We start from the raw sequence: 27,359 nt of genomic DNA, 5'->3' as shown, positions 1-27,359 counted from the left end.
GGTATATATGCGCCACATTTTCTTTATCCATTTTATCACTGATGGACATTTGAGTTGTTTCTAAGTCTTTGCTATTGTAAACACTGCCGCAATGAACATATATGTGCATGTGTCTTTATAACAGAATGATTTATAATCCTTTGGGTAAATACCCAGTAATGGGATTGCTGGGTCAAATGGTATTTCTATTTCTGGATCCTTGAGAAATCACCACACTGTCTTCCACAATGGTTGCACTAATTTACACTCCCAACAGTGTAAAAGTGTTCCTATTTCTCCACATCCTCTCCAGCATCTGCTGTCTCCAGAGTTTTTAATGACTGCCATTCTAACTGGCATGAGATGGCATCTCAATGTAATTTTAATTTGCATTTCTCTAATGACCAGTGATGATGAACTTTTTTCATAGGTTTGTTTGCTGCATAAATGTCTTCTTTTGAAAAATGTTCATATCCTTTGCTCACTTTTGATGGGGATGTTTTCTTCTTGTAAATTTGTTTACATTCTTTGTTGATTCTGGTTATTAGCCCATTGTCAGATGGGTAGATTGAAAAAACTTTTTCCCATTCTCTTGGTTGCTGATTTACTCTAATGATAGTTTCTTTTGCTGTGCAGAAGCTCTTAAGTATAATAAGATCCCATTTGTCGATTTTGACTTTTGTTGCCATTGCTTTTGGTGTTTTAGTCCTTAAGTCTTTGCCAATGCCTCTGTCTAAATGGTATTGCCTAGGTTTTCTTCTAGGGTTTTTATGGTGTTGGGTCTTATGTTTAAGTCTTTAATCCATCTGGAGTTAATTTTTGTATAAGGTATAAAGAAGGGGTCCAGTTTCAGCTTTCTGCTTATGTCTAGCCAGTTTTTCCAACACCGTTTATTAAATAGGAAATCATTCCCCATTCCTTGTTTTTGTCAGGTTTGTCAAAGATCAGATGGTTGTACATTAGTGGCAGTTTCTGAGGCCTCTGTTCTGTTCCATTGGTCTATGTCTCTGTTTTGGTTCCAGTAACATGCTGTTTTGCTTACTGTAGCCTTGCAGTATAGTTTGAAGTCAGGTAGCATGATGCCTCCAGATTTTTTTTTTTTACACTTAGGATTGTCTTGTCTATGTGGGTTTTTTTTTGGTTCCATATGAAGTTTAAGATGGTTTTTTCCAGTTTTGTGAAGAAGGTCAATAGCTTGATGGGGATAGGATTGACTCTATAATTGACTTTGGGCAGTATGGCCATTTTTAGGATATTGATTCTTCCTAACCATGAGCATGGAATGTTTTTCCATCTGTTTGTATCCTCTCTTATTTCCTTGGGCAGTGGTTTGTAGTTCTCCTTGAAGAGGTCCAAAAAATAAAACATTGGGGCAGTTGAAATGGTTCTGGAATCATGAGGTAAGTAATGTTTGTTTTCTTATGTTATCCATTTCTCATTTTTTTCTCTCATCTTCTCTGTGGAAGCTCTCTTATATCAGAGATGCAGTTCCATCCTCTGCCCACAAGACAAATGCTCCCAATATTGCCTTGGCCAGATCCAGCCCCCATCCCCAAATCATTCTTTACTTGGCAAAATACCTTCTTCAATACTAATTTAAACCCATTCTCATTAAAGGTACTAATAAATGATAACTTTATTAATTACCACTCTCAGAAGCTTACAAAAAGACAAATAATTGTATTTATATAACAATGTATAGGGAGATAATACTAAACTACACCAAATGGTTGTTATTGCAAAAGAGTTACTGTATTTATGACACTTAGAACAGAGCCTAGTATGTAGAAGATGTTCAGAATGTGTTAACATTATTATTATTTTGTATCACGGAGGCTAGAGTTTTAAAAAAATGGTATGGCCTTATCGCTCACTCCAATTATAAAATAACTTAATTTCATTACTAGTTTGCTGATAATTGCTCATAATATGCCATTTATTTATCCTATATCTGTATTCATATATCATCAAGGATATTAATGATCATAGGAATGAAAACATAATCAAGTGTTATCAGTCTAATACACCTCTCATTAGGAAAGAAATAATGAAGGCTTAAAAATTGATATAAAAATAATTGACATATTAACAATCAGTGCTGTCCGAAAATTAAGTGGGCTACTTGTGGTTTACCTTACCTGTAAAGATGGGTAAGTAGAAATTTAGACAACTGATTAATGCATGATATTTTTTAAAGATATATACAACATTAGATTATTTCTAGAGTAGTTCTAAACTTTTCCTCTGGTATTTATATCCGAAATATACATCACCAATAATATCAATACATGTATATTTATTGATATTATTGGTGATGTATATTTCGGATATAAATACCAGAGGAAAATATACATCACCAATAATATCAATAAATACTTATCAAAGAGTTCCTGAGTGTCAGGCACTCGGCAAGACAATAGTGGTAAAATAATGAACTACATAAATTGGTGTCTTATGTGGCACCAGTTATAAATGAATAACAAATTTGTTATGCAGTTGTGAAACTGTATTAAATTATTATAAGAGTATGATGCACTAAATTAGGTTTCAAGTGTGACACTGTAGGGAAGGTAATAATCTGGAAGGCACTGACTTTTTGAAAGCTATAAAATATGGAATTTGGGACAGTCTTCAAACACAGGAAATTGCAAAGTTGTGAAATTTAATTTATATATGTGCATATATATATGTGTGTGTGTGTGTGTGTATATATATATATATATATATATATATATAATTACACTTAGGTAATGCAGAACATGCAGGATTGTTGCATAGGTACATACATGGCAATGTGGTTTGCTGCCTCCATCCCCCCATCACCTAAATCTGGCATTTCTCCCCATGTTATCCCTCCCCACCCTCCCTACCCATGCTGTTCCTCCCCTATTCCCCCGAAACAGACCCCAGTGTGTGATGCTCCCCTCCCTGTGTACATGTGTTCTCATTGTTCAACACCCGCCTATGAGTGAGGACATGAGGTGTTTGATTGTCTCTTCTTCTGTCAGTTGCTGAGAATGATGTTTTTCCAGTTTCATCTATGTCCCTATAAAGGACACAAACTCATTGTTCTTTTATGGCTGCATAGTATTCCATGGTGTATATGTGCCACATTTTCCTTGTCCAGTCTATCGTTGATGGGCATTTTTATCCAGGACTTGAACTCAGATCTGGACCAAGCAAACCTAATAGACACCTACAGAACTCTCCACCCAAATCCACAGAACATACATTCTTCTCAGCACCACATCACACTTACTCTAAAATTGACCACATAACTAGAAGTAAATCACTTCTCAGCAAATGCAAAAGAACAGAAATCATAACAGTCTCTCAGAAGACAGTGCAATCAAATTATAACTCAGGATTAAGAAACTAACTCACAACTGCACAACTTCATGGAAACTGAACAATTGGCTCTTAAATATTGACTGGATAAACAATGAAATGAAGTAATTTAATTTAAAAAAACAATAGGTTTACTAAGAACTGAGGATAAAGGAGGCATTCTAGCAAACCCAGAACCGAGAAAATTGAGGAGAGTGTGCTGAAAAGAGGCTGAAGAGGCAGATACTGTGATCTGATCATAGAGAATCATGGCCATGGTATCTACTTCAGATATTTTCCTAGGACTAAGCCATTGCAGAACATCATAAGAGAAGGAAGTAATAAAATGTGGACTTATAAAATATTTCTTACACATAAATATTTTATAGTTTAAAGAGTATCTATTATTCATTATTACCATTAATGTATAGAAAACATTTATGATTTAAATCAACCCATATGTCAAAAATAGAAATAATTTTAAGTAAAAGTTAAATAAGTTACCAAAAGAATTCAAACTATTCTCACTGGAGAACAAACCTTAGTTTTAGGATATGTTTCCTAGCTAATAAAGTATTAAAATATTTCTATCCACAACTCAGATGCACAGAAATCTGAAAGAGTATTCACACAAATTAGGAGCCAACAAGCTATCTGGAGGGATTCGGAGAGGCTGAAAGAGAGTGAAGTCAATAACAAAACATGCATTTTTTTGATGGAAAAATTTTCAAAAATAAAAATGGTGCTAGTGATACCTCACATAAATTTTGCATATATTTTTCTGATTCATCAGAAGATGACTACATCCATTCTCTCTCTTTCTCTGTCTCCCTTCCCTCCCCTCATGTGTGCACGCGCGCGCACACACACACACACACACACACACACGCACTATTCTTTTGGTACATTTATTCCAGGAAATAAAACTCGAAGCCTAAAAGAGTTACTCTTAAGATGTCTTCTTGCATAATACTGTGAAAAGAACCCACAGGATAACGATAAAATACCTTTATTATGTACATTACTGAATTTCCAAAACTGTGTTCAGAAAACATGACATTTTCATGTTACAAATAAACTGTAGATATAAGCTCTTGTTATTTTGTTTGTTTGTTTGCTATTTGGCCGCAGCAGCTATTTGGTGGTACTTAATTTTTTTAAAATTTGTATTTATTTTTATTTTATTTTAAGTTCTGAGATACATGTGCTGAACCTGCAGGTTTGTTACATAGGTATACATGTGCCATGGTGGTTTGCTCCACCTATCAACAGGTCATCTAGGTTTTAAGCCTCACATAAATTAGGAATTTGTCCTAATGCTCTCCCTCCCCTAGCACTCCACTCCGTAATAGACCCCTGTGTGTGATGTTCTCCTCCCTGTGTCCATGTGTTCTCATTGTTCCAGTCCCAATTATGAGTGAGACATACAGTGTTTGGTTTTCTGTTCCTGTGTTAGTTTGTTGAGAATAATGATTTCCAGCATCATCCATGTCCCTGCAAAGGACATGAACTCTTCCTTTTTTATGGCTGCATAGTATTCCATGGTGTATATGTGCCACATTTTCTTTGTCCAATCTATCATCAATGCACATTTGGATTGGTTCCAAGTCTTTGCTATTGTAAATTGTGCTGCAATAAATATATCTGTGCATGTGTCTTTTTAGTAGAATTATTTATAATCATTTGGGTATATACCCAGTAAAGGGATTGCTGGGTCAAATGCTATTTCTGGTTGTAGATCCTTGAGGAATTGGCACACTGTCTTCCACAATGATTGAACTAATTTACACTCCCACCAACAGTGTAACAGCATTCCTATTTCTCTGAAAGGCTTCTGTTGTTTCCAAATGTTTTAATGATCACCATTCTAACTGGTGTGAAATGGCATCTCATAAATTTTAAGAAGTCACTTTGTATTATGTCTCTTATTTAGAAGCTTGTTACTTTTGCTCCCAAGTATATACAGATGGTAAATGTGACCAGCCTTCAAAAATTATTTTTCGTTTCTATCATGCTTATTAATAATGCTTCATAAATTTGAAAGAAAAATAATCTAATTATAATTTCATAAATTTTGAAATTTTAGTACCTTTTTTTTAATCCAGGGATTTCAAAGGACATTTGTAACATTAATTAAGCTTCAAATCACCAAGTATTCTTACTACACACATTTCACAGATGGTTAAGTCATTGCAATGAGATGTTAAAGGATTTTCACATAAAGTCTGTAATTTGGAAAAGTAGGATATAAAATTCCTGATGTGTGTTTATAGTAACCCCTAGACTTCTGCATTCTGAAAAATTGTCATAAAAGCCAAAAAGAATTTTTATCTCTTTATAAAATAACTTAAAATCTTTATTATGTAATGTCTGAGAGAGACCTTTGGAATATGGTTATAATCATATCTAATGATCATAAAGTAAATGCAATAAAATAACACATATTAATTTTTACTAATAAATATTTAAAGTTTTTACATGCTAAAAACTGAAAAATATTACAGAAAAAATGACGGTATGTTATCAAACTCTTTGCTTTTAGTTGTTAGAGAATTACATCTGTTTTTTTATGCACTTTCAAAACTAGTAAAATGTAGTACAGTGTTTGGTTTATTAAACACCCCCCAAAGAGAGCTGCAAGAGAAGCAATCTTATGAAATTTTGAAAAAGCATAATATAGTGCGATATATTATAATAATATGTATGTAATATGTAATATATTACATATGACATAATATGTAATATATTACATATGACATAATATGTAATATATTATTTTGATTAATAATTTAATATCTCTGAAACAGAATATGAATATAGAATGTTATTGTAAGCTGGTTAGGTCAAAAGTGTTTAAAAAAATGCTAAATATTCTAACATAAAATGGATGAAGGATATAATGACCAAATCGCCAAAGAAAAATAACATGGCCAATAAACATAAAACAAAGTTAATGCAAATTTTTAAAAATAACAAGATTATTTTCACCTATTAAGTTGATGACATATTTATGTATCATTATGGACAGATAATATTCTATATTAAAACATATATTTTAATGATAGTAGCATTTTTTAATATATGAACTTGTGAGACAAATTTAAAATATTCTTAATGGGAATATAAATTGGTACAATGCTCTTGAGAGCAACGTTTGTTTGTTTGTTTGTTTGTTTGTTTGTTTGAGATGGAGTCTCGCTCTGTCATCCAGGCTTGAGTGCAGTGGTGTGATCTTAGCTCACTTCATCCTTTGCCCACTGGGCTCAAGCGATTCTCCTGCCTCAGCCTCTCGAGTACCTGGGATTACAGGCGCCTGCAACCACACCTATCTAATTTCTGTATTTTTAGTAGATATGGGGTTTTACCATGTTGGTCTAGAACTCTTAGCCTCAAGTGATCTGCCCAAGTTGGCCTCCCAAAGTACTGGGATTACAGGTGTGGGGGTCGCCACACCCAGCCAATAGCAACTTTTTGATATACATCAGAAAACTAGAAATATGCCTAATTTTTTACCTACCATTATCATGTCTAGAAATGTATCCTGAATAATTACAAGTTTATGTAAAGAAAAGCCTGAAAGAATATTTAGGGCAGATCTATTTGCCATAATAAAAATCAGAACCTAATTAAATGTCCAAAAATCATTTCTTTAGTAGTTATGGCACTTGCCCATGTTTCACTCTTATGTAAACATTTAAAATTATATAGAAGAATATTTAGACAAGAACATACTCACAATGTAATATTTTAAAAGTCTATTATGAAACAATATCTCTTACATGCATTAAAAGAAAGAAATATGTGTATACCAGAATATCAACAGTAGTTCTCCCTATGTGTGAGAATCGGTCATGCTGTTTGGGTTTTTATTTATTTTCTTAATTTTCTTCAATGTTCTTGTGTTTTAAAGTTTTTTAATTAGCCATGTTTATTATTTATATTTTCCATTATTTTTCAACTTTGAATTTTTTCTTATTCAAAATTTAAAAAAAGTTCTTTGAAACAATTATAGCTTCACAGGAAGTCAGAAATAAATGTACAGGGAGGTACCCCAAACCAATGATTCAGTCTCCCATTAGTGTTAACATCAAGTAAAATTATAGTACAATATCAATACCAAAAAGCTGGCATTGGTTCAAAACACAGAGGTTATTCAGATTTCACCAGCTACACATACAGTTGTGTTAAAGCAGAGGCAGTATCTGAGTGTGTATAGCTCTGCAATTTTATCACAGACAACTTTCTGTAACTAAAACCATCATCAAGATACATAACTGCTATCACAATTACCATAATTCTCCTTCTTGCTACCCCCTTGGAGTTGTTCAATCACCTGCCCTCAACACCTGGCAATTACTAATCAGCATCCATCTCTCTGCTTCTTTCACAAGTATTCGACAAATAGGATTATATACACACTGTATACTTTTTGATACTTGTATTTTTAATCACAAAATTTTCAGAAGTCCATTCACAGTGTTGCATGTATCATTATTTCATTTCACTTTATTGCTGGGTAGTAATCAAATAGTGTGACTGTACCACGCAGTGTAACTATTAACCACTGAAAGATCCATGAGTATTTTTCAATTAAGGCTATTACAAATACAGACTCTATGAAAATTTGTGTACAAATTTCTGCTTGAAAATCATTCTACTATAAGGACACATGCACATGAATGTTCATTGCAGCACTGTTTACAATAGCAAAGACCTGGAACCAATCCAAATGCTCATTGATGATAGACTGGATTGGGAAAATGTGGCACATATACACCATGGAATATTATGCAGCAATCAGAATTGATGAGTTCGTGTTGTTTGTAGGGACATGGATGAATCTGGAGAACATCATTCTCAGCAAACTGACACAAGAACAGAAAATGAAATACTGCATATTCTCACTCATAGACGGGTGATGAAAAATGAGAACACATGGACCCAGGGAGGGGAGCACTAAACACTTGGGTCTATTGGGGGGAAAAGGGGAGGGCCAGCGGGGGGTGGGGAAGCTGGGGAGGGATAGCCTGGGGAGAAATGCCAAATGTGGGTGAAGGGAAGAAAGGAAGCAAAACACACTGCCATGTGTGTACCTATGCAACTCTCTTGCATGTTCTGCACATGTACCCCAAAACCTAAAATGCAATAAAAAATTTAAAAAAAAGAAAATAAGTCTACACTTCTCTGGTATTAGTATCTGAGAGTGTAATTACTAGATTTTAAGCTGAGTAATTTTCCCTAGTGATTATAGAACCTAACATTACCAAGAGTAAAATATATTTGATCAAGTTTCTCCACATTCTCACTTAGCAGTTGATGTTATCCCTATTATTTAAGCATATCCATTTTAGTAGGTATACAGTGCTATCTCATTGTGGTTTTAATTTGCAGCCTTCTAATGGCTAATGGTGTTGGACATATTTTCAACAAAGGGCTTGTATCTAGAATGTAAAAAACTCTACAAGCTGAACATTAAACAATAATTCCAATTACAAGATGGGAAAAAGATATGAACAGATATTTTACAAAAGAAGAACTAAAGATGACAAATATTTTCTCATCTGTTTATAATTTTCCTTTATATCTTAAGAGGATGTTTACAAAGAAATTTCTAAAAATTCTATGAAGCCCAATTTATAAAATCTTCCTTTCACATATTATGCTTTTTGTGTCTCACATAAAAACTCTTTGCCTAGTCACAGGTCCAAAAGATTTTCTTTCTAAACATTTTATAGTTTTATATCTTACATTAAATTCATAATCCTGTTAGCATTAATATTTACATATGATGTGAGGTTTAGGTCAAAATTTGTTTCCTTTACTCATAGATGTCCAATTCTATTTGCACAGTTTATTGAAATGGTGACAAATTTATTGAAATGACTATTCCTCCTCCAATGAACTGACATTGCATGTTTTCCAAAAACTTGTTAGGCATCTAGCCTCTCTACTCTGTTTCATTTATCTATGTTTATTATGTTTTAAAACATTATATAATATAAAACTTTGAAGTAGTTTGGAATGAAAGGGCTCTGCCTTTGCCAAGTATGTATTTGAGTTGTAATTATATAGACTATTACAAGGTAGTTGTAACATAATAATTGATTTGTTCACTTAGTAATTTATTCAACACAGTTTAAAAAAAACTTTAAAAATAAGGAAGACAGAGATTGCTCTACAATATAATGTTATAAAGAGATTTTTTAAAAACTCTTTTCCCCGAAAAGTAACTTTAGAGACTGACAAAACTGTTCAAAGACAACCATTGTAGTGCATTGGAAATTGGACAAAGGCATACAGAGAAATATTGAATTTCGGGTAAGAACAATAATACTCTATTGCATTTTGAACTAAAGTTGCTCTAACCATCTCTGCAGACCTGTGAACATGAGTGCTCAATCAGAGTAGGTAAAACCATGAAACTCAGCATCTTTCCTGTCTCTGTGGGAAGGAGGTACACCAGATTGGAAACTGTCAATAAATGTGGTACTCTCAGTGGCAAGCAAATGGGAGGCCCACCAGTTCTGCCACCCTTAGTTTGTAGTCTGCTTAAGGTAAGCAAATGCTGCATTAAACTAGGTAGGTTATAAAAGGGAATTCCAGGAAATTAGATAAGAATAGAGAGCCTGATACTTCTCCAACTATATCAGTTTGATCAGAAACTATATATATGTCTGGCAGAGACCAGAGCAGAATCAAACCATGCAAAACTCCATGACCATGTAGTACATGTGAACACACAGATTAGGGGAGAATGCTAAAATCTTCTCACATTTGAGGAACATACAGTCTGAAAAGCTCAGAGAATCTCAGAATAAGCACAAAAAGATCCAAAATAGCCACATTATTATTAAGTTGTCCAATGTCCAAGACAAAGGTAAAATTTTGAAAACAGCAAAAAACAAAAAAAATACTGACACATCATGTACAGGGAAAATAATAAAATTAACAGCAGATCTCTCATCAAAGACAGCGGAGTCTGCAAAACAATGGAGTAATAAATCTAAAGTGCTGAAAGAAACCAGTATTATTACCCTCATACAAAAATTAGTGAAAGGTTCAACAATATTCCCTTGTATGCAGATACCACATTTTCTTTATTAATTCATTCATCAATGGACATTTGAAGAAGGAAATCCTACCACATGTGACAAAAATGAATGAATCTGGAGGACATTGTGCTAAATGAACAAGCCAGTCACAGAAGAAAAATATCTCATGATTCAACATCTATAAGGTATGTAACATTTTCAAACTCATAGAAACAGAGAGCAGAATGGGGATTCCCAGATACCGAGAGGTGGGAGAAATGGAAAGTTGCTGTCCAGTGGGTATAAAGTTTCATTTGTGCAAGATGAATGTTCTAGAAATCTGTAAAACATAGAACTTATAATTAACAATATTGTACATTTAAATTTTTAAGTGAGTAGATCTCATGTTAAGTGTAATTACTCCAATAAAAAATCTTTATATTCTCATTTTTTAAAATAAAAATTATTATTTAAAAAAAAATAAAAAGAAATCTTTATATTCTTATTTTTAAAAATTAGTATTGATGTTTAAATATAAGTGTTGGATTTTCTTGGACCAGTTGGAAGAAACTTGGACATGTAGGGAAGAAACTTTATCAGCTAAGTCACTGTTTTCATTGTTACAGTGATAGCAGTTTTTTCAATATAAGTCCCTTTTAGCCACTTACAGCACTCCTTTGCTACCCTGTTCATTCTCATAATTGGCTAAATCACTTTCCACTAGGGGTAAGGATGTTCTCCGGGTGCTGCTTTCTCTAGGTTTTTTCCCCCATAGTGCCCACCACACAGTCACAGATATTTGCAGTAATTCTGCTAGGTTTGAATGCCCCCTGCTCCCTGCTTATTTACATCTTAAAGGGAATTTTCAGAAATCCCCAAGTCTTTCTCACTAATGGTATAAATTGTGGAGATTTTTTTTTTCTCTTTTTTTGAGACGGAGTTTTGCTGTTGTTACCCAGACTGGAGTGCAATGGCATGAGCCCGGCTCACCGCAACCTCTGCCTCCTGGGTTCAAGCAATTATCCTGCCTCAGCCTCCCAAGTAGCTGGGACTACAGGCATGTGCCACCACACCCAGCTAAGTTTTGTATTTTTTTAGTAGAGACAGGGTTTTACCATGTTGGCTAGGATGGTTTTGATCTCTTGACCTTGTGATCCACCTGCCTCGGCCTTCCAAAGTGCTGGGATTATAGGCGTGAGCCACCACACTCGGTGAGCTGACTTAAAAAGATATGGAGAAATGAATTTGAAAAAGAACAAAGCTAGAGGACTTTGATTTCAAAACTTATTGTAAAACTACACTGATGAAGACAATATGATAGTAGAATAATGACAGGTTTACATGTAAATGAAAAATAAATGAGAATTCAGAAATAAACTCATATATTTCTGGTCAATTGATTTTTAACACAGATGCCAAGACATTCAATAGGTAATGGAGAATCCTTTTGCTAAATGGATCTGAGATAATTGAATAGCCAAATTTAAAAACAGTAACAACAACAATAATCTTCACACCCCTTTCTAAGATTATACACAAAAATTAGAATGAAATACATTTTAGGCATAAATGTAAGAACTCATATTTTCAAACTTCTGGACAAAAACATAGGTAAAGATAGTCCATAGTCAGGGAAAACATGTTTGTAAATAATATATCTCATGAATAACTTATATTCAAAGTATTTAAAGAACACTTACAACGTAATAAGACAAACAACTTCAACAAGAAAATGGACAGAAGGCTTGAGAAAGCATTTCACCATAGATATACAAGTAGCTGATGTATGTAAATGAAAAGGTGTTTCATAACATTCCTTAGTAAACAATGTACATTAAACTACAATGTAATAATGCTACATGCATGATAAAAGATTTATAATAAAGAAGGCAATAGCAAGTACAAGTACTGGCCAGGATGTGAAGGCATTGGAACCTTCATATATTGTTGGCAGAGATGTAAAATTGCATAGTCACTGTGGAAAACGTTTTATTAGTTCTTTAAAGCAGGGTTTCCCAACCCGCAGGCCATGGAGTAATACTAGTATTTGGCGTGTTAGGAACCTGACTGCGCAGCAGGAGGTGACCAGTTGGCAAGATAGTATTACCACCTGAGCTCCACCACCTGTCAGATCAGTGGTGATACTGGATTCTCATAGGAGTGGGAACCCTATTGTGAACTGTGCATGTGAGGGATCTAGGCTGCATGCTCCTTGTGAGAATCTAATGCCTGATGATCTGAGGTGAAACAGTTTCATCCAAAAACCATCCCCCATCTGTGCCTGCTCCATCCATGGAAAATTGTCTTCCACAAAACCCTAGTTCCCTAGTGCCAAAACCATTGGGGACTGCAGCCTTAAAGTTAAACCTAAATCTGTTCTATAACCAAGCAATTCTACTCCTAGTATTTTACTCAAGAGAAATAAAAACATATATCCACACCTCAACTTGTAAATAAATATTCTTAGTAACATAACTGATGTCAGCCCAAATCTGGAAACAATCAAAATATTCATAAGTTCTTGATTTAATAAGCAAAATGTTGTATACTATACAATGAAATACTGTTCAGCAATAAAAAAGACGAAATAGTGAATCTCAAACAATGAACCTCAAGAACATACTAGATTCAAAATATTTTGTACTGTATGATTTAAATTATAGAAATATACATAAAAGAGAACATATATGCAGACTGAAAATCAGACCAAGGATGCCTAAGACTGAAATTAATTTAAAATGAATAATAGAAATTAATTTAAAATGGTATCAACATAATTTTTAAAGTCATGGAATTATTAAAAAACTGGATTGCAGTGATGGTAGTAAAATTTCATTAAAATTATTAAATTGGAAATGACACTAGCAGAATTTTATGAGGTATATTATATCTCAATAAGCAAAAATAATTTGTAAAAAGTGATATGTGATTATTTTAGGTCAGACATTATTGGAAGAAATGGAGCACTAAAGTGGTTGAATATAAGGCCAAAGAGGAAGGCAAAAGACAAATTTTTAATGTCAGGTGCTATGCACTGACTGATTTTGTACCCCCAAAATTATATATGTAATCCTAATCTCCAGTGTTATAGTATTGGGCAGTGAGACTTTGGGGTGTAATTAGGTCATTAGAATGAAGCCCTCATGAATGGGATTAGTGCCCCTATAAGAGGACACAGGAGAGAGATGATCATTCTCGAGGCCATGTGAGGATACATCAAGAAGGCAGCCATTCTGTGAGTAAGAAATAGGGATTCAACAGACATCAAGTCTGCTGGCACCTTGATCTTGTGCTTCCCAGCCTACAAAACTGTGAGAAATAAATTTTTGTTGTTTTAACCACGTAGTAAAATTGGCTTTATGCCCCAGATGTGATTCTTTTATTTGTAAATATTCTAAGTGTACTTGAAAATGTGAAAATGCATTCGCAGACTTCAGTTCCATATTCTGTATCTGTCAAGAAGCTTAATTTAGTTAGTCAAAATGATTCTTACTTAAAAATGTTTATGAAAAAGTAAAACAAACTAAAAATCTAAGATTCTCTCATTATACTTAAACTCTAGCTTTCCAACTGCCTAGAATGCCTTCCTCTACTAATATTTATCAAAATTCTCCTAGTCTTTTCTAACTCAATTTCCATCCCTTCTAGAGAGCTCTTTGTTTCCTCAGTTGGAATACTCTTTTAATTTTCTAAAACCTGTAGATCTGTATTTATATCTTCAGCAAATATTATAGATATTTATGTGTCTATTATTCACCTAAGAGATTACAGCTTCCTGAAGTTCTGGAATTGGAAGAACTGATGTTTAATTCCCAGAAATCCTTGCCCTAAGTATGCCTCAAAAAAGATTTTTATGGTTGAATGAATGAATATAATATAAAAGACTCAGGTCTAAGATGGAGATCAATAATTTTACTTAAATGTTTTAGCCCATTTTTATAGTGTAATCTTGTTTTTTTTTCTTTTTTTAATAAAAGAACTTTTTTCGGGGGAAGTGTGAATGCAGGCCCCCACTACCACAAATCATGCAGTCAAGTTTCCCACATTTGGGGAAATTGCCGGGGTCAGCACATCCAGAGTGCAATGGATAAGCCTCGCCCTGGGAAAACTACCTTCACGATCATGGTATCTCCCCTGCTAGGTATAGTGTAGTCTTCTTATTCTCTTTTCTCATCTTGAAAAAATATTAACTTTATTACTTAAAAACTGGTTCTGACTTATTGAATTCCTTTTATGCCTTAATTAAATCACAGTTGTGTAACTCAACTACGTATATGTGTTTATTTGAGTTGAACTGCCAGTAAAATAAACTAGAGAATATCGAACAGGTCACATGTAAGGATCCATGAGCCCCTCATGTTGGGTGCCAGAATGTAGGGAATCATGAGCCCCACGTTGGGCACCAGAATGTAGGGAACCATCCCTATATCACCTGTGGGTGCCCTGTGTATGGTGGCAACAAAAGAATGAGAAAAAGACAGTTTAAAAGAGATAGTGGGACTAGGGGGCCATCACTCATTATTTTGGAGGAGACAGTGAAGGCCCCAAACTCTGATCATCCACAGTATTTATTGCTTACAATCACTTAGCTCTGTAGGGTAGGGGTGAAGTGATGGTGGGGAGAGGGTGATGGTGGAGTGAATCAGTGAGCCAGAACTGAATCAGTGAGATGGAACTGGTGTATCATTCTAAAGATTGATATCAGTGGCGGTTTGGGAGTTTCACAAAACAAGAACATGTGGTTATCTTTAGCTTATTATCTATGTACAGCTGATGGAACATGTGCCTTACAAGGAGCCTACAAGTCTGGCTACGTCATAGTGCTATGAAAGGGTTTACGTCCTTGAGCACAATGTTTATGGTAACAGAGTCTAGGTCACCTCCTGCACCGGAACATGAGGCATGGAGAGGCCTTCCTCCTCAGAGGCCTCCTGCAGCCTTCCGCAGTTTGTTGTTCCTTGTTTATATGTTGCTCATAACCAATTTATGTAGGCACTCTGTCTTTTCTCCTTTGCAGCTTTTCCCAACAGTCGCACAGCTTTGTGAAAAGTCAAATGTAAAGCTCTAAATGCTACAGCATTTTGTTAATGAACTTAAAGACCTAATGAGAAAAGAAAATGGAACAAATGAATATATTACCATGATGAAGTCTGTAAATGCAATGGAGATCAGTAGAGCAGAGGGACAGGACCTTTTTACATAATTACAGGGGCTCACACACACCTTAGTTTTTAATCTAGGAAAATCTTTTAGGTAGAAAAACCTTACTATCCACAGTTAGATGAAGCCCATACTTGAAAAATAGAATCTATTAGTTAAAATGCTAACATTAAAATCTGCCCTTTTCAAATTTTTGAATCATTAGGAAATAATAAAAAAAATGGTTCTGCATGAAAGCAAAGTGCACATTAACTCAATAATTCATTTTATAATTAACTTATTAAAATGGTTTAGAACATTTAAGTCCTCAATTTTTTCCATTATGCTTTCAGATTCCCTAGAATTTGAATAGGTATGCTGAGATTTTGAATTCCACACAACCTTTTGGCTGGAAATGTCATACAGGTTGTTTAAGATCCCAATTATGCCAAGGAACCTTTATAATACTACACACTGAATATTTAGTCATTAATTCTGTGGCATCAAAGTACAACCAGGTGTAATTTTTATCTCTGGAAAGTGTACAAGAGCAGACAAAGCTGTAGCCAACCCATATTTAGCATCATCTCACCAAAGCTCAATTTCATTTCAGTGAAACAAGGAAAATTTTCAATCAAGGTTGAGATGTTAAAATTTCACCATTCCACGCCAGATAATCCAAATGGGAAAACCTATAAAGTGTGGTTGACCACACAAAACATAACAACGAGAAAAGAAGAGCTCAAGAAACAAATAGGATCTGTGAACAAACTGTTACTCCAGCAAACATGGAAACAAATAAATACAAATAGGCACCACTGCTCTGGAAGGATCTGAATCAACAAGCAGAGTTGAGGGAAATGTCGTATAATTTAAACCACTAAACCAATTGTCGAAGAGTGAAAATAAAACTCTGTGTGTGTGTGTGTGTGTGTAAGATCATACATTAATATGTGCAAATCAAAATTGGCCTGTTTTGCTATCGAGCTTGTAATTTTCATTTTATCCTCAAAGTATAAAAAGAACCATAGATACTATATGTAATGGCTAACATTGGACAGTATGTTTTATTTACTTATTCAAACAGAAAATGCTGAAATTTATTTAGTACTTTCTATGTCTCTGATACTGACCTTGTTATTGTTAACTAGATATAAGGAAATTTAAAATGAACCTGCTGTATTTTGGTAATGCAAAAGACAGGCATGTTCAACAGAGAATTATAAAACTTTACTGTGCATACTTTATATTTAAAAATGGTTCTGAATATACATGCTTATCTCTGTGTAAAATTCTTTTGTTAAGTTACATACACATACTGATGTTGAGCTTTGAGTTTTTAAATATAAAATCTACAGGAAACAACTATACAAAAGTAATCACTATATTTTTTTTCAACATACTTGTCTCCTAACTACTATTGACATTCTCTTATCAATATTTACACAGTACCCCATGAAACACTGTATAAGCAATACCACATGAAAAATTTACTTCATAATAAAGTGCTATGAAAATATTTTCTCAATGATTATATTCCTCTTTTATACTGTGTCTGAGGGAAACTCTGAGTTCCATTAGAGACTTCACCATTAAAAATACCATGACACTGGACTTTTCTCACTGAACTTTTTGTCCACATTCATGTTCTTTTCTCCATATCGGTGATTTTTAACTTTTCTTTAGGATCGCTTCCTGCATCTGTTAACATTCACTCAATTATTTTGTAAAAGAAGATAGGCCGTTATTTAGGAAATAACTGTAATAAGGTGTAAGTACAGTAATTGAGATGTGAAGAGGGTGCCATGATAGCCTAGGGTACATGGTAACTCCCTCTGCCCTTGCAGATCAGAAGAAACTAGGAAAGCTGGAATGCATTTAGGGAGTAAGTGATTGGGAAAAAGCCTTGGGAAATGGGCAAAAATTCTCACAAACAAATGTGAATGTGAAGAATACTGCATTAAAGTAACAACCTGCCTTCAGATAGAAGACAGAAGTTAAAAGATGACTTGGCAAAAATACATATAAAAAGGCACTTATAATGGAATAATGCAGCCACTTAACTAAATAGTTTGAGGACCCAGGTCTAAAAAATGAAAAATACAAACAATATCATTAATTTTAATAAGTAAAGATTATATTTAATTTATTAAAAGCTTACTTTTGATATAACACTATTAGTTATAATGAAGTTTTACTTATTTTTCACCCAACCCAAAAGACATTTTCCACCTGTATTTTTGTCCTGCATTATTCCTGTATTAGTTAGGGTTCTCTTAGAGGGACAGAACTAATAGGGAAGAGAAAAGCGAGGGAGAGAGAGAGAGAGAGAAGGAGGAGTTTATTAAGTATTATAGAATCATAAGGTCCCACAGTAGGCCATTTGAAAGCCGAGGAGCAAAGAGAGCCAGTCCGAATCCCAAAACAGAAGAGCTTAGAGTCTGATGTTCAAGGGCAGAAAGCAACCAGCACAGGAGAAAGATGTAGGTTAGGAGGTTAGGCCTGTGTCTCTTCTTCACGTTTTTCTGCCTGCTTTATATTTGCTGGAGGGTGATTAGATTGTGCCCACTAGGTTAAGGGTGGATCTGCCTTCCCCAGCCCATTTATTAAATGTGAATCTCTTTTGGCAACACCCTCACAGACATAACCAAGATTAGTACTTTGTATTCCTCAATCCAGTCAAGTTGACACTCAGTATTAACCATCACAACGCCGTTACAGAAACCCCTTCGTCTAAGACAACCTAAGCTTATAATAGCTATTACCCAATTAAAACTTTAAATGATATAATGCAGCTATAATTGTCATTACTAATCGACAAATGAATTGTTTCTCTAAAAATACAAAAGCAGTTCTTAATAAATATTTCATTTTTCATTCTTTTCTCATATATATAATTTTTTGGATGAATCAAATTTGTCAATGAAACAAATGTGCCTCTGCACTATCAATATGAAATTTTCATAGAAAATTTCTTTAAAAATACTGGTTTTATTGCAGAATTTTAAGTAACTATATATCTGATATTGCAAATATTTCCCTACCAGCCAGTTGACTTTGTTGTCTAACTACTACATTAATAAATAAATATACAATTTATTTTTTACTTTGGTCTTAAGTCACATTTTATTTTATAAATCTTTGTTGTGACACTGCTGCTTTAAAATATTTTATACTCTTTATTTTTGAAACTATAAGTTGGAAGCTAAGCGGCAAGTTTAAATGCTGAGGAACTAGTTTCAGATAAGACAATCTATAATCATCACATTATTATATTTACCTAATGGTCGAGCCAAAACTTAAGTATCAAGAATATTTTTAAAAATATATTTGCTACCATATCATCCCATCCAGTACCCTGACATTTCTGAATGGTAGGGCCACTGGATATTCCCGGTCTAAAAGCTAAGCATGTCTCAGTCCTCAGGTGACTGCTACAGTGTTTTCTAGGTGGCTCATGTTTAAATATTTTTGAGAAATATTAACTATTTTGATCATTTAATATTGGCAATATGCCAATCTATTAGAATCTCTAAATATTGTTTAGCTTCATTTTACACAGGAATTGCTAGACTTAAATGATCATATCACTTGGTTTACCCCACAACACGTATTAACATCTAAAGCACAATCTGGGAAACACTGTCGTAAAATCTTTTAAGTGTTTAATCTGATTGATAAAAGGGGCTCTTCTTACTCTTTTGCCCTCTCTAATTCTACTCACTGATATTTCATTAAGAGAAAACTACTCTAAGGTATCTTCCTTTACTCCCACCTTTACTTTTCTCATCCCAAGACACACTGGTAAATAGTTTATAGTGTTTAAATAGGAAACTGTCTTTTTTCATTGTCATTTTTTTCACATTAATATTCTTTTCTCCGTATCAATAATTTTTAACTTTCCTTTAGGATCTCTTCCTGCATCTGTTAAAATTCAGTCAATTATTTTGTGAAAGAAGATAGGCTATTACACACACACACACACACACACATACACACACACTTATTTAGCCAGAAAAAGCAAAAGGAAAATAAAGAGGTGGAGAGGATTATAGCAGATAAAAAGGAAGGAAAAAGGGAAAAGGAGAGAGAGGGAGGGAATAGAAGAAAGAAAAGAAAAGGAAGAAGGAACAGTTTGAAAGTCTTCACATATACGCAATGTGGAAAATGGAGAAAAATAACAACCTAACTTTGAGATACATTCAATCTGTATAAAGAGACATAAAGATAAGTGCTATCTATAATAGATGAGAACCAAGAGAACACAAAAAGGCAAAACCAGAGGAAAGACCAGAAAGACAGATGTTTTTTCACATGATAAGGAGAAAAGGAAAATATTAGAGGAGGATGTAGAATGATCTCAGATGCTAAGTGAATGAACAGATGCTACTGCACCTCAACAGTTTGACCCTTATAAAGTCACTAAATACCTGGGTAAGAACAGTTCCAGTAACAAAATTCGAGTAATTCAAGTCCAGAAACATATTGGAATAATCCTATACCATAATAAAGTATAACTTAGCTCAGAAATGCAAGGTTAGTTTAACATCCAAATGTCAATAAATGGAATACACCATAGCAATAAAATAAAGGACAAAAACTAACATCTATCAAAATGAATAAAAAGCATTTGACAAATTCAACACTCATTTATTTAAAAAAAAAAAAAAAAAAAACTAGGAATAGAAAGGAACTTCCTCAATCTTATAAAGGATATCAATGAAAAATCCAAATCTAACTTTATACTAACTGGTGAAAACCAGAATGCTTTCTCCTTAAAGTTAGGAGCAAGACAATGATGTCTCCTTTTGCTGCTTCTATTAAATATTTTACCTTAAGTTCTAGTCAAAGCAATTGCCAGGGAAATTAAAGATTGATAATGAAGCTATAAAGTGATCTCTCTTGTTAAAGTACATGACCTTGCATATAGAAAATCCTAAGGAATGAACAAAAAAACTAGAACTAATAAACAAATTCAGCAAGATTGTAGGATGCAAAGTCAATGTTTCAGATATACTAGTATCTTGAATACGTAAAAGGCTCCCAAAATTGAATAGTAAAAAAAATTCAGTTACAAAATGGACAAAAGACAAAGTTTACTGAGGAGTACAGATAGATGGAAAAAGGCACATGAAGAGATATTCAACATCATTAGCCATCATCAAAATGCAAATTAAAACTATACTGAAATATTACCTCACAGCTGTTTGGGTGATTATATTTAAAAAGACAGATAACAATATGCTTTAAAAAGGATGTAAAGAAATTGAAACCCTCCTACACTTCTAGTAGAAGTGTAAAATAGTAAATCTGCTTGTAAAATAATTAAACAGTTTATTGAAACATAGAGTCACCATATGACACAGCAATTGTAGTTCAACATAAACACTCTAGATAAACGGAAACTTATGTTCACATAGAAACATATATGTGAATGTTCATAGCAAGATTATTATAATAGCTCAGAGTGAAAAGAATCCCCAAATCCATCAAACAATGACAGAATGAACAAAATGTGGTATACCCATACAACGAAATATTTGGCTTGCCATACATAAAAATGAATGAAGTCCTGATATATGCAACAAATGGATGAACTCTGAAAACTTTATGCTACGTGGAAAAAGATAGTCACGAAAAATCACATAATTTGTTTTATATGAAATATCCAGAATAGAAAAATCTATAAGTGATATAAAGGATATTATAGCACACGTGGTGTCTCACTCCTGTAATCCCAGCACTTGGGGAAGCTGACATGAGTGGGTCCCTTGAGATAAGGAGTTGGAGACGAACCTGGCCAACATGGTGAAACACAATATCTACTAAAAATAAAAAAACTCAGTGGGGCAGGGGGGCCCTTGCCTGTAGTCCTTTCTACTCAGCAAGGCTGAGGCAGGTGAGTACTTGAACCATGGAGGTGGAGGTTGCAGTAAGCCAAGATTGCACCACTGCACTTCTCCAGCCTGGGTGACAGAGTGAGACTCCTCTGTCTCAAAAAAAAAAAAAAAGGAAAAAAAATGTAGATTACTGGTTTCCTAGAGCTGAGAGGCAGGGAGTTGGTTGTGAGGAAACAGAGACTGCCCACTAATAAGTAGGTTTCTTTTGGCAGTTATGAAAATGTTCTAAAATTAGAGAGTAGTGATGGTTGAATAACTCTGTGAAGACACTAAAAACCATTGACTGGTACACTCTGAATGGATGAATTATTTGGTATATAAACTATATCTCAATAAATGTGAAAAAATAACAGTTCAGGTAGATGAAAATAGGCTATGATACATATGACAAAAGAAGATGTGAGGATACTACTTAAGACATAGATGTCTCTTCTAGTCACTGAAAATTTACTACACATGTTTCTCTTCTTCAAATTCCACACATCCCTATCAAGTGATGATGGCTGTTGTTATGATAACTCTGTAGGATAAACAGTCTACACAATGGTCCTTTGTGGGTTTGTGGTATTGGCTACTTTGAAACTCTACCAATTTCTGACAGATGAGTACTTGCAAATTTTAATTTGAAAATATCTTCAATAATAACTCACCTTTTCCCAAGTTTAATGTATTTGAGCCTTAATGAAATTATAGACATACAGTGCAGCTGTTTTACATTTGAAAAACTGTCTGGCAGGTGGTCTTCCTGATTTTCAATTGTAGACTTACTATCTGTTCAAAGTGCAGAAGCTCATTCATTCTATTCAGGCATTCACATGTTCTATCTCCATTTGAGACACTACTAATAAATTATGAATTTAACAAGTTTCTGCAAGTCAAATTGTCTTCTTTAACTTATTTTCAGGGTATCTCTGGGAATACAATTCTATAAGAAATATTTTATAATCAGTAACTCTAAAATTCTAACTCATATTAAAATCTGTATTCTCTAAAATGATTCCATTACTGTTCTCCAAGGATCAAGGCACTTTGTGAAGGCGCTGGGTTTCTGCTGGACTTCTCAGTAGGCCAATATATATTAAGATTCCTCAAAACGAGGATAAAGTGTGTGTCACAGTTTTAAAGCACATAAGATTTAGAGTTAGAAAGATCCATGTCAAATTCTAGTTCTTTAACTCACTATTAGTGACAGCTTATAATTAAGACTTAGTTACCTCATCTGTTAAATTGGGAAAATAATGATACCTAAGGCATAAGAATTGTGAGAATGAAATACAACTATACATTTGTCTGCTCAGGCTGCCGTAATAAAATACCATAGTCTGGATGGTTCAGACAGAAGAAATTTACTTTTTCACAGTTATTTAGACTAGAAGTCCAAAATCAAATGCAGGCAGGAGTGGTGTCTGCTAAGGGCACTCCCCAGGGTTGCAGAGTGCTGCCTTTTTGCCATGTGCTTTTCTAACCTCTTCTTTGTAAGTGTGCAGAGAGTGAGGGAGTGAGCTGTTTGCTGGATCTTCTTATAGAGACACTATCCTATCATATCAGGGCTTCATACCTGTGACCTCATTTAACCTTAAATACTACTTCCTTAGAGGTCCCCTCTTGAAATACATCCACATTGAGAATTAGGGCTTCAACATATAAATTTTGAGGAGACACAAACATTCAGTTTATAATAAATAATATTTAGAATGTACTCACATTTCCCGGCACACAAGTCCCAAATTAAGAGCAGCTTTTTAAATCACTATTGTTATCATCACAATTTTCATTATTACTCTCAATAATGCTATTCGTCCAGGAAAGCATATATATACACAAATCCTGTCCTACAAAAGAAATTAATACGTGGCAAGTTTGATGGTTCTGGAGTCAGGCAGACCTGCATTCCAGTCCTAGCTCCACCACTGATTATTTGCATAATGAACATGCTGAGCCTCAAATTCTTTATCTATAATAACAGGGATAATGACTGCCCCTCATTCGTAGGGCTATTAAGAGTACTAAATGAAATAAGTTATGTAAGTGCTGAGAGAAATACCTGACAAACAGTGCTCAATGACGATAGCTTTTACTATCACAGATACAACTTTGGTAAATTTCTACACTGAGTCTTTATAGGCATACCTCTAGGTTTGTACCAATGAAAGCACATCTATTTTACATTGAAGAAAACAGAGAATTTGATTCTAAGTACTGGAGGACATATATGTCCTCACTCAGCAGCACCAATGCATTTTTAAATGAAAAATGCAAAACATATCCTTACTTTTTGTTAGCTGATGTCAGATGACTACTCTTTCCGAATCTGACTCAAATTCCTTATAAAACTCAAGTGGCATACCCTACGACTGGTATTGAAAGTGGTATATATCCTTTACACCTGCATCTGATCAGACCTACTACAGAAATCTCTATGCTCTTGGAGACCAGGGATGTAACTACTCCCGTATTTAAAAAGGAACTTTCCATTGCTGCTTTTTTTTTTTTTTTTTTTTTTTGAGACGGAGTTTCGCTCTTGTTATCCAGGCTGGAGTGCAATGGCGCGATCTCGGCTCGCTGCAACCCCTGCCTCCTGGGAACAGGCAATTCTCCTGCCTCAGCCTCCCGATTAGCTGGGATTACAGGCGCGCGCCACCATGCCCAGCTAAATTTTTGTATTTTTAGTAGAGACGGGGTTTCACCATGTTGACCAGGATGGTCTTGATCTCTTGACCTCGTGATCCACCCTCCTCAGCCTCCCAAAGTTCTGGGATTACAGGCGTGAGCCACCTCACCTGGCCTCCATTGCTTCTTATAAAAGAAAGTAGAAGGGTCCTGGCTCAAGATGGCGCTGTGAGAACAACCCAGGATTGGAGCTCGCGTTGTGTCCGTGGAAAGGTGAGTCTGAGCTGCATTTCCAGACTGATCTTTTTTGCCCATGGAACGGGGAAATTCCCAAGTGAAGAGGAGACGCGGGACGCCAGGCAGAACCTCCGCCTGGTGAAGCCGGCAGCCGGGGTGGTGGCAGCCGGCCCTACCCAGCGCTCCCCACAGGGCGCGCTTGTCCGGGTGCCCCGTTGAACCGGCAACAGGAGTCGTGAGAGGGCTGGACTTGAGACTGAGCTAGACTTGGACAGTGGGCCAGCCAGGGGATCGCAGGGACAGAGCGTTAGGGTTGTCCCAGTGGGACGAACAAAACCACGATTTCAAACAAGCCCCGGGCAGAAGGCCCGAGATGCTCTGAGGGGGAGGGGCACCCACCATTACCGAGCAACCCGCCCCAACTGAGATACACGCCCTTGCTGACACAGCCAGCCGGTGCCGAGGCAACCTGTCCCTACTGAGATACACGCTCACTGCAGACGCAGCCTGCCGTTGCCGAGGCAACCCGTCCCTACTGAGATACACACCCACTGCTGATGCACCCTGCCATTGCGGAGGCAACCCGTCCCTACTGAGATACACGCCCACTGCTGATGCACCCTGCCGTTGCCAAGGCAACCCGCTACAACAGAGAGACTCCGCCGCAGGGCGTGGTGGAGACCACAGCAGAGCCTGCAGGAAGAGGGCGAATCACACAACAGCAGGGCGGAGCCTCGGCAGCCAAACAGTGGCTAGTCTGCCTCCTAGCTGGGCAGGACCTCAACGGACATCAAAAATAAAGCCCAAACCCCTCAACACAGAGCATTTGAGAAAAAAAAAAGGGTTTTTTAATGAGCTCTGTTGCTGCAGAATCAAACATAGCAGCCTAACAGCCCTGAATGAACAACAGAGCACACAGCTCAGCAATTAAGCCCCTATAAAGTACAAACTGTCTCCTCAAGCAGCTCCCTGACCCCTCTATATCCAAAAGACTGACATTAGGCAGGCATCATCCTGGGACAAAGAGAGCAGAAAAAGAAACTAGTAGCATCCCTCGCTGTGCCACAGCTGCTAGAGGTGCACCCCAGACAAGCAGGGTCTGGAGCGGACCTCAGCAGGCGTACAGCGAAGGGGCTAGACTGGTAGAAGGAAAACCAAGCAACAGAAATACTTCATCATCAACATTCTGGGTGTCCACTCAGAGACCCAAATGAAAAGTCAGCAACTACGCAGACGACCAGTGGACAAATCCACAAAGATGGGAAGAAACCAGTGCAAAAAGGAGGAAAACACCCGAAACCAGAGCACCTCACCTCCTAGAAAGGACCAAAACTCCTCACCAGCAAGGGAAGAAAGCTGGACGGAGAATGACTGTGACGAAATGACGGAATTAGACTTCAGAAGATGGATAATGAGAAACTTTTGTGAGCTAAAAGATCATGTATTAAATCAATGCAAAGAAACTAAGAACCTTGAAAAAAGATTTGAAAAAAGATTCGAGGAAATGATAACAAGAATGGATAACTTAGAGAGGAATATGAATGAATTAAAGGAGCTGAGAAACACAATATGAGAACTTCGCGAAGCAAACACAAGTTTCAATAGCCGAATTGACCAAGCAGAAGAAAGAATATCTGAAGTCGAGACCAACTCAATGAAATAAAATGAGAAACCAAGATTAGAGAAAAAAGCGCAAAAAGGAATGAACAAAGTCTCCAAGAAATGTGGGACTATGTGAAAAGACCTAACCTACGTTTGATAGGTGTACCAGAAGCAGACGAAGAGAATGAATCCAAGCTGGAAAATACTCTTCAGGATATCATCCAGGAAAATTTCCCCCACCTAGCAAGACAGGCCAACACTCAATTTCAGGAAATACAGAGAACACCACAAAGATATTCCGCAAGAAGAGCAACCCCAAGGCACATACTCGTCAGATTCAACAGGGTTGAAATAAAGGAGAGAATACTAAGGGCAGCCAGAAAGAAAGGTCGGGTCACCCACAAGGGGAAGCCCATCAGACTCACAGCAGATCTCTCGGCAGAAACACTACAAGCCAGAAGAGAGTGGGGGCCAATATTCAACATTCTTAAAAAAAAGAACTTTCAACCCAGAATTTCATATCCAGCCAAACTGAGCTTCAGAAGTGAAGGAAAAATAAAATCCTTTGCGAACAAGCAAGTACTCAGAGAATTTGTCACCACCAGGCCTGCTTTACAAGAGCTCCTAAAAGAGGCACTACACATAGAAAGGATCAACAAGTACCAGCCATTCCAAAATCACACTGAATGCTAAAGAGCATCAACATAATGAAGAATCTACAACAACTAACAGGCAAAACAGCCACTTAGCATCAAAATGCCAGTATCAAATTCACACATAACAATTTACATTGTTAATTACAATTAACCCTAAATGTAAATGGACTAAACGCACCAATCAAAAGACACAGACTGGCAAATTGGATAAAAATCCAAAACCCATCAGTGTGCTGTATACAGGAAACCCATCTCACATGCAAGGATACACAAAGGCTCAAAATAAAGGGATGGAGGAAGATTTACCAAGCTAATGGAAAGCAGAAAAAAGCAGGAGTTGCAATTCTCATCTCTGATAAAATAGACTTTAAAGCAACAAAGATCAAAAGAGACAAAGAAGGCCATTACATAATGGTAAAAGAATCGATACAACAAGAAGAGCTTACGATCCTAAACATATATGGACCCAATGCAGAAGCACCCAGATACATAAGGCAAGTTCTTAATGACTTACAAAAGGACTTAGACTCCCACACAGTAATAGTGGGAGACTTTAACACTCCACTGTCAATACTAGACAGATCAACCAGACAGAAAATCAACAAGGATATCCAGGGCTTGAACTCAGACCTGGAGCAAGCAAACCTGATAGACATTCACAGAACTCTCCACCCCAAATTCACAGAATACACATTCTTCTCAGCACCACATCACACCTACTCAAAAATTGACCACAGAATTGGAAGTAAAGCACTGCTCAACAAATGCAAAACAACTGAAATCATAAAAAACAGCCTCTCAGACCATAATGCAATCAAGTTAGAACTCAGAATTCAGAAACCGACCCAGAACTGCACAGCTTCATGGAAACTGAACAA

The 27,359-nt window shown here is 35.8% G+C and overlaps 1 long non-coding RNA gene and 1 other non-coding gene across 2 annotated transcripts in view; one reads left to right on the top strand and one right to left on the bottom strand.

The window, feature by feature from the left end:
- The window catches only part of LOC118151676 (uncharacterized), a 121,315-nt gene extending 104,336 nt beyond the window's left edge, over positions 1 to 16,979 (top strand). Inside the window, exons 4-5 of the long non-coding RNA XR_004740111.3 lie at positions 10,390 to 10,543; positions 16,090 to 16,979. This is a non-coding gene — a long non-coding RNA (uncharacterized LOC118151676). The remainder of the gene's footprint in view (positions 1 to 10,389; positions 10,544 to 16,089) is intronic.
- On the bottom strand, positions 14,323 to 14,487 carry LOC118147888 (U1 spliceosomal RNA). The gene has a single exon (XR_004734590.1). It is a non-coding gene; the product is annotated as a U1 spliceosomal RNA (small nuclear RNA).
- Positions 16,980 to 27,359: the final 10,380 nt, after the last annotated feature.

Source organism: Callithrix jacchus, chromosome 1 (assembly GCF_049354715.1).
Source record: "Callithrix jacchus isolate 240 chromosome 1, calJac240_pri, whole genome shotgun sequence".
In the NCBI taxonomy this organism is placed as follows: domain Eukaryota; kingdom Metazoa; phylum Chordata; class Mammalia; order Primates; family Cebidae; genus Callithrix; species Callithrix jacchus.
This window is presented reverse-complemented; position numbering and strand designations above follow the sequence as displayed.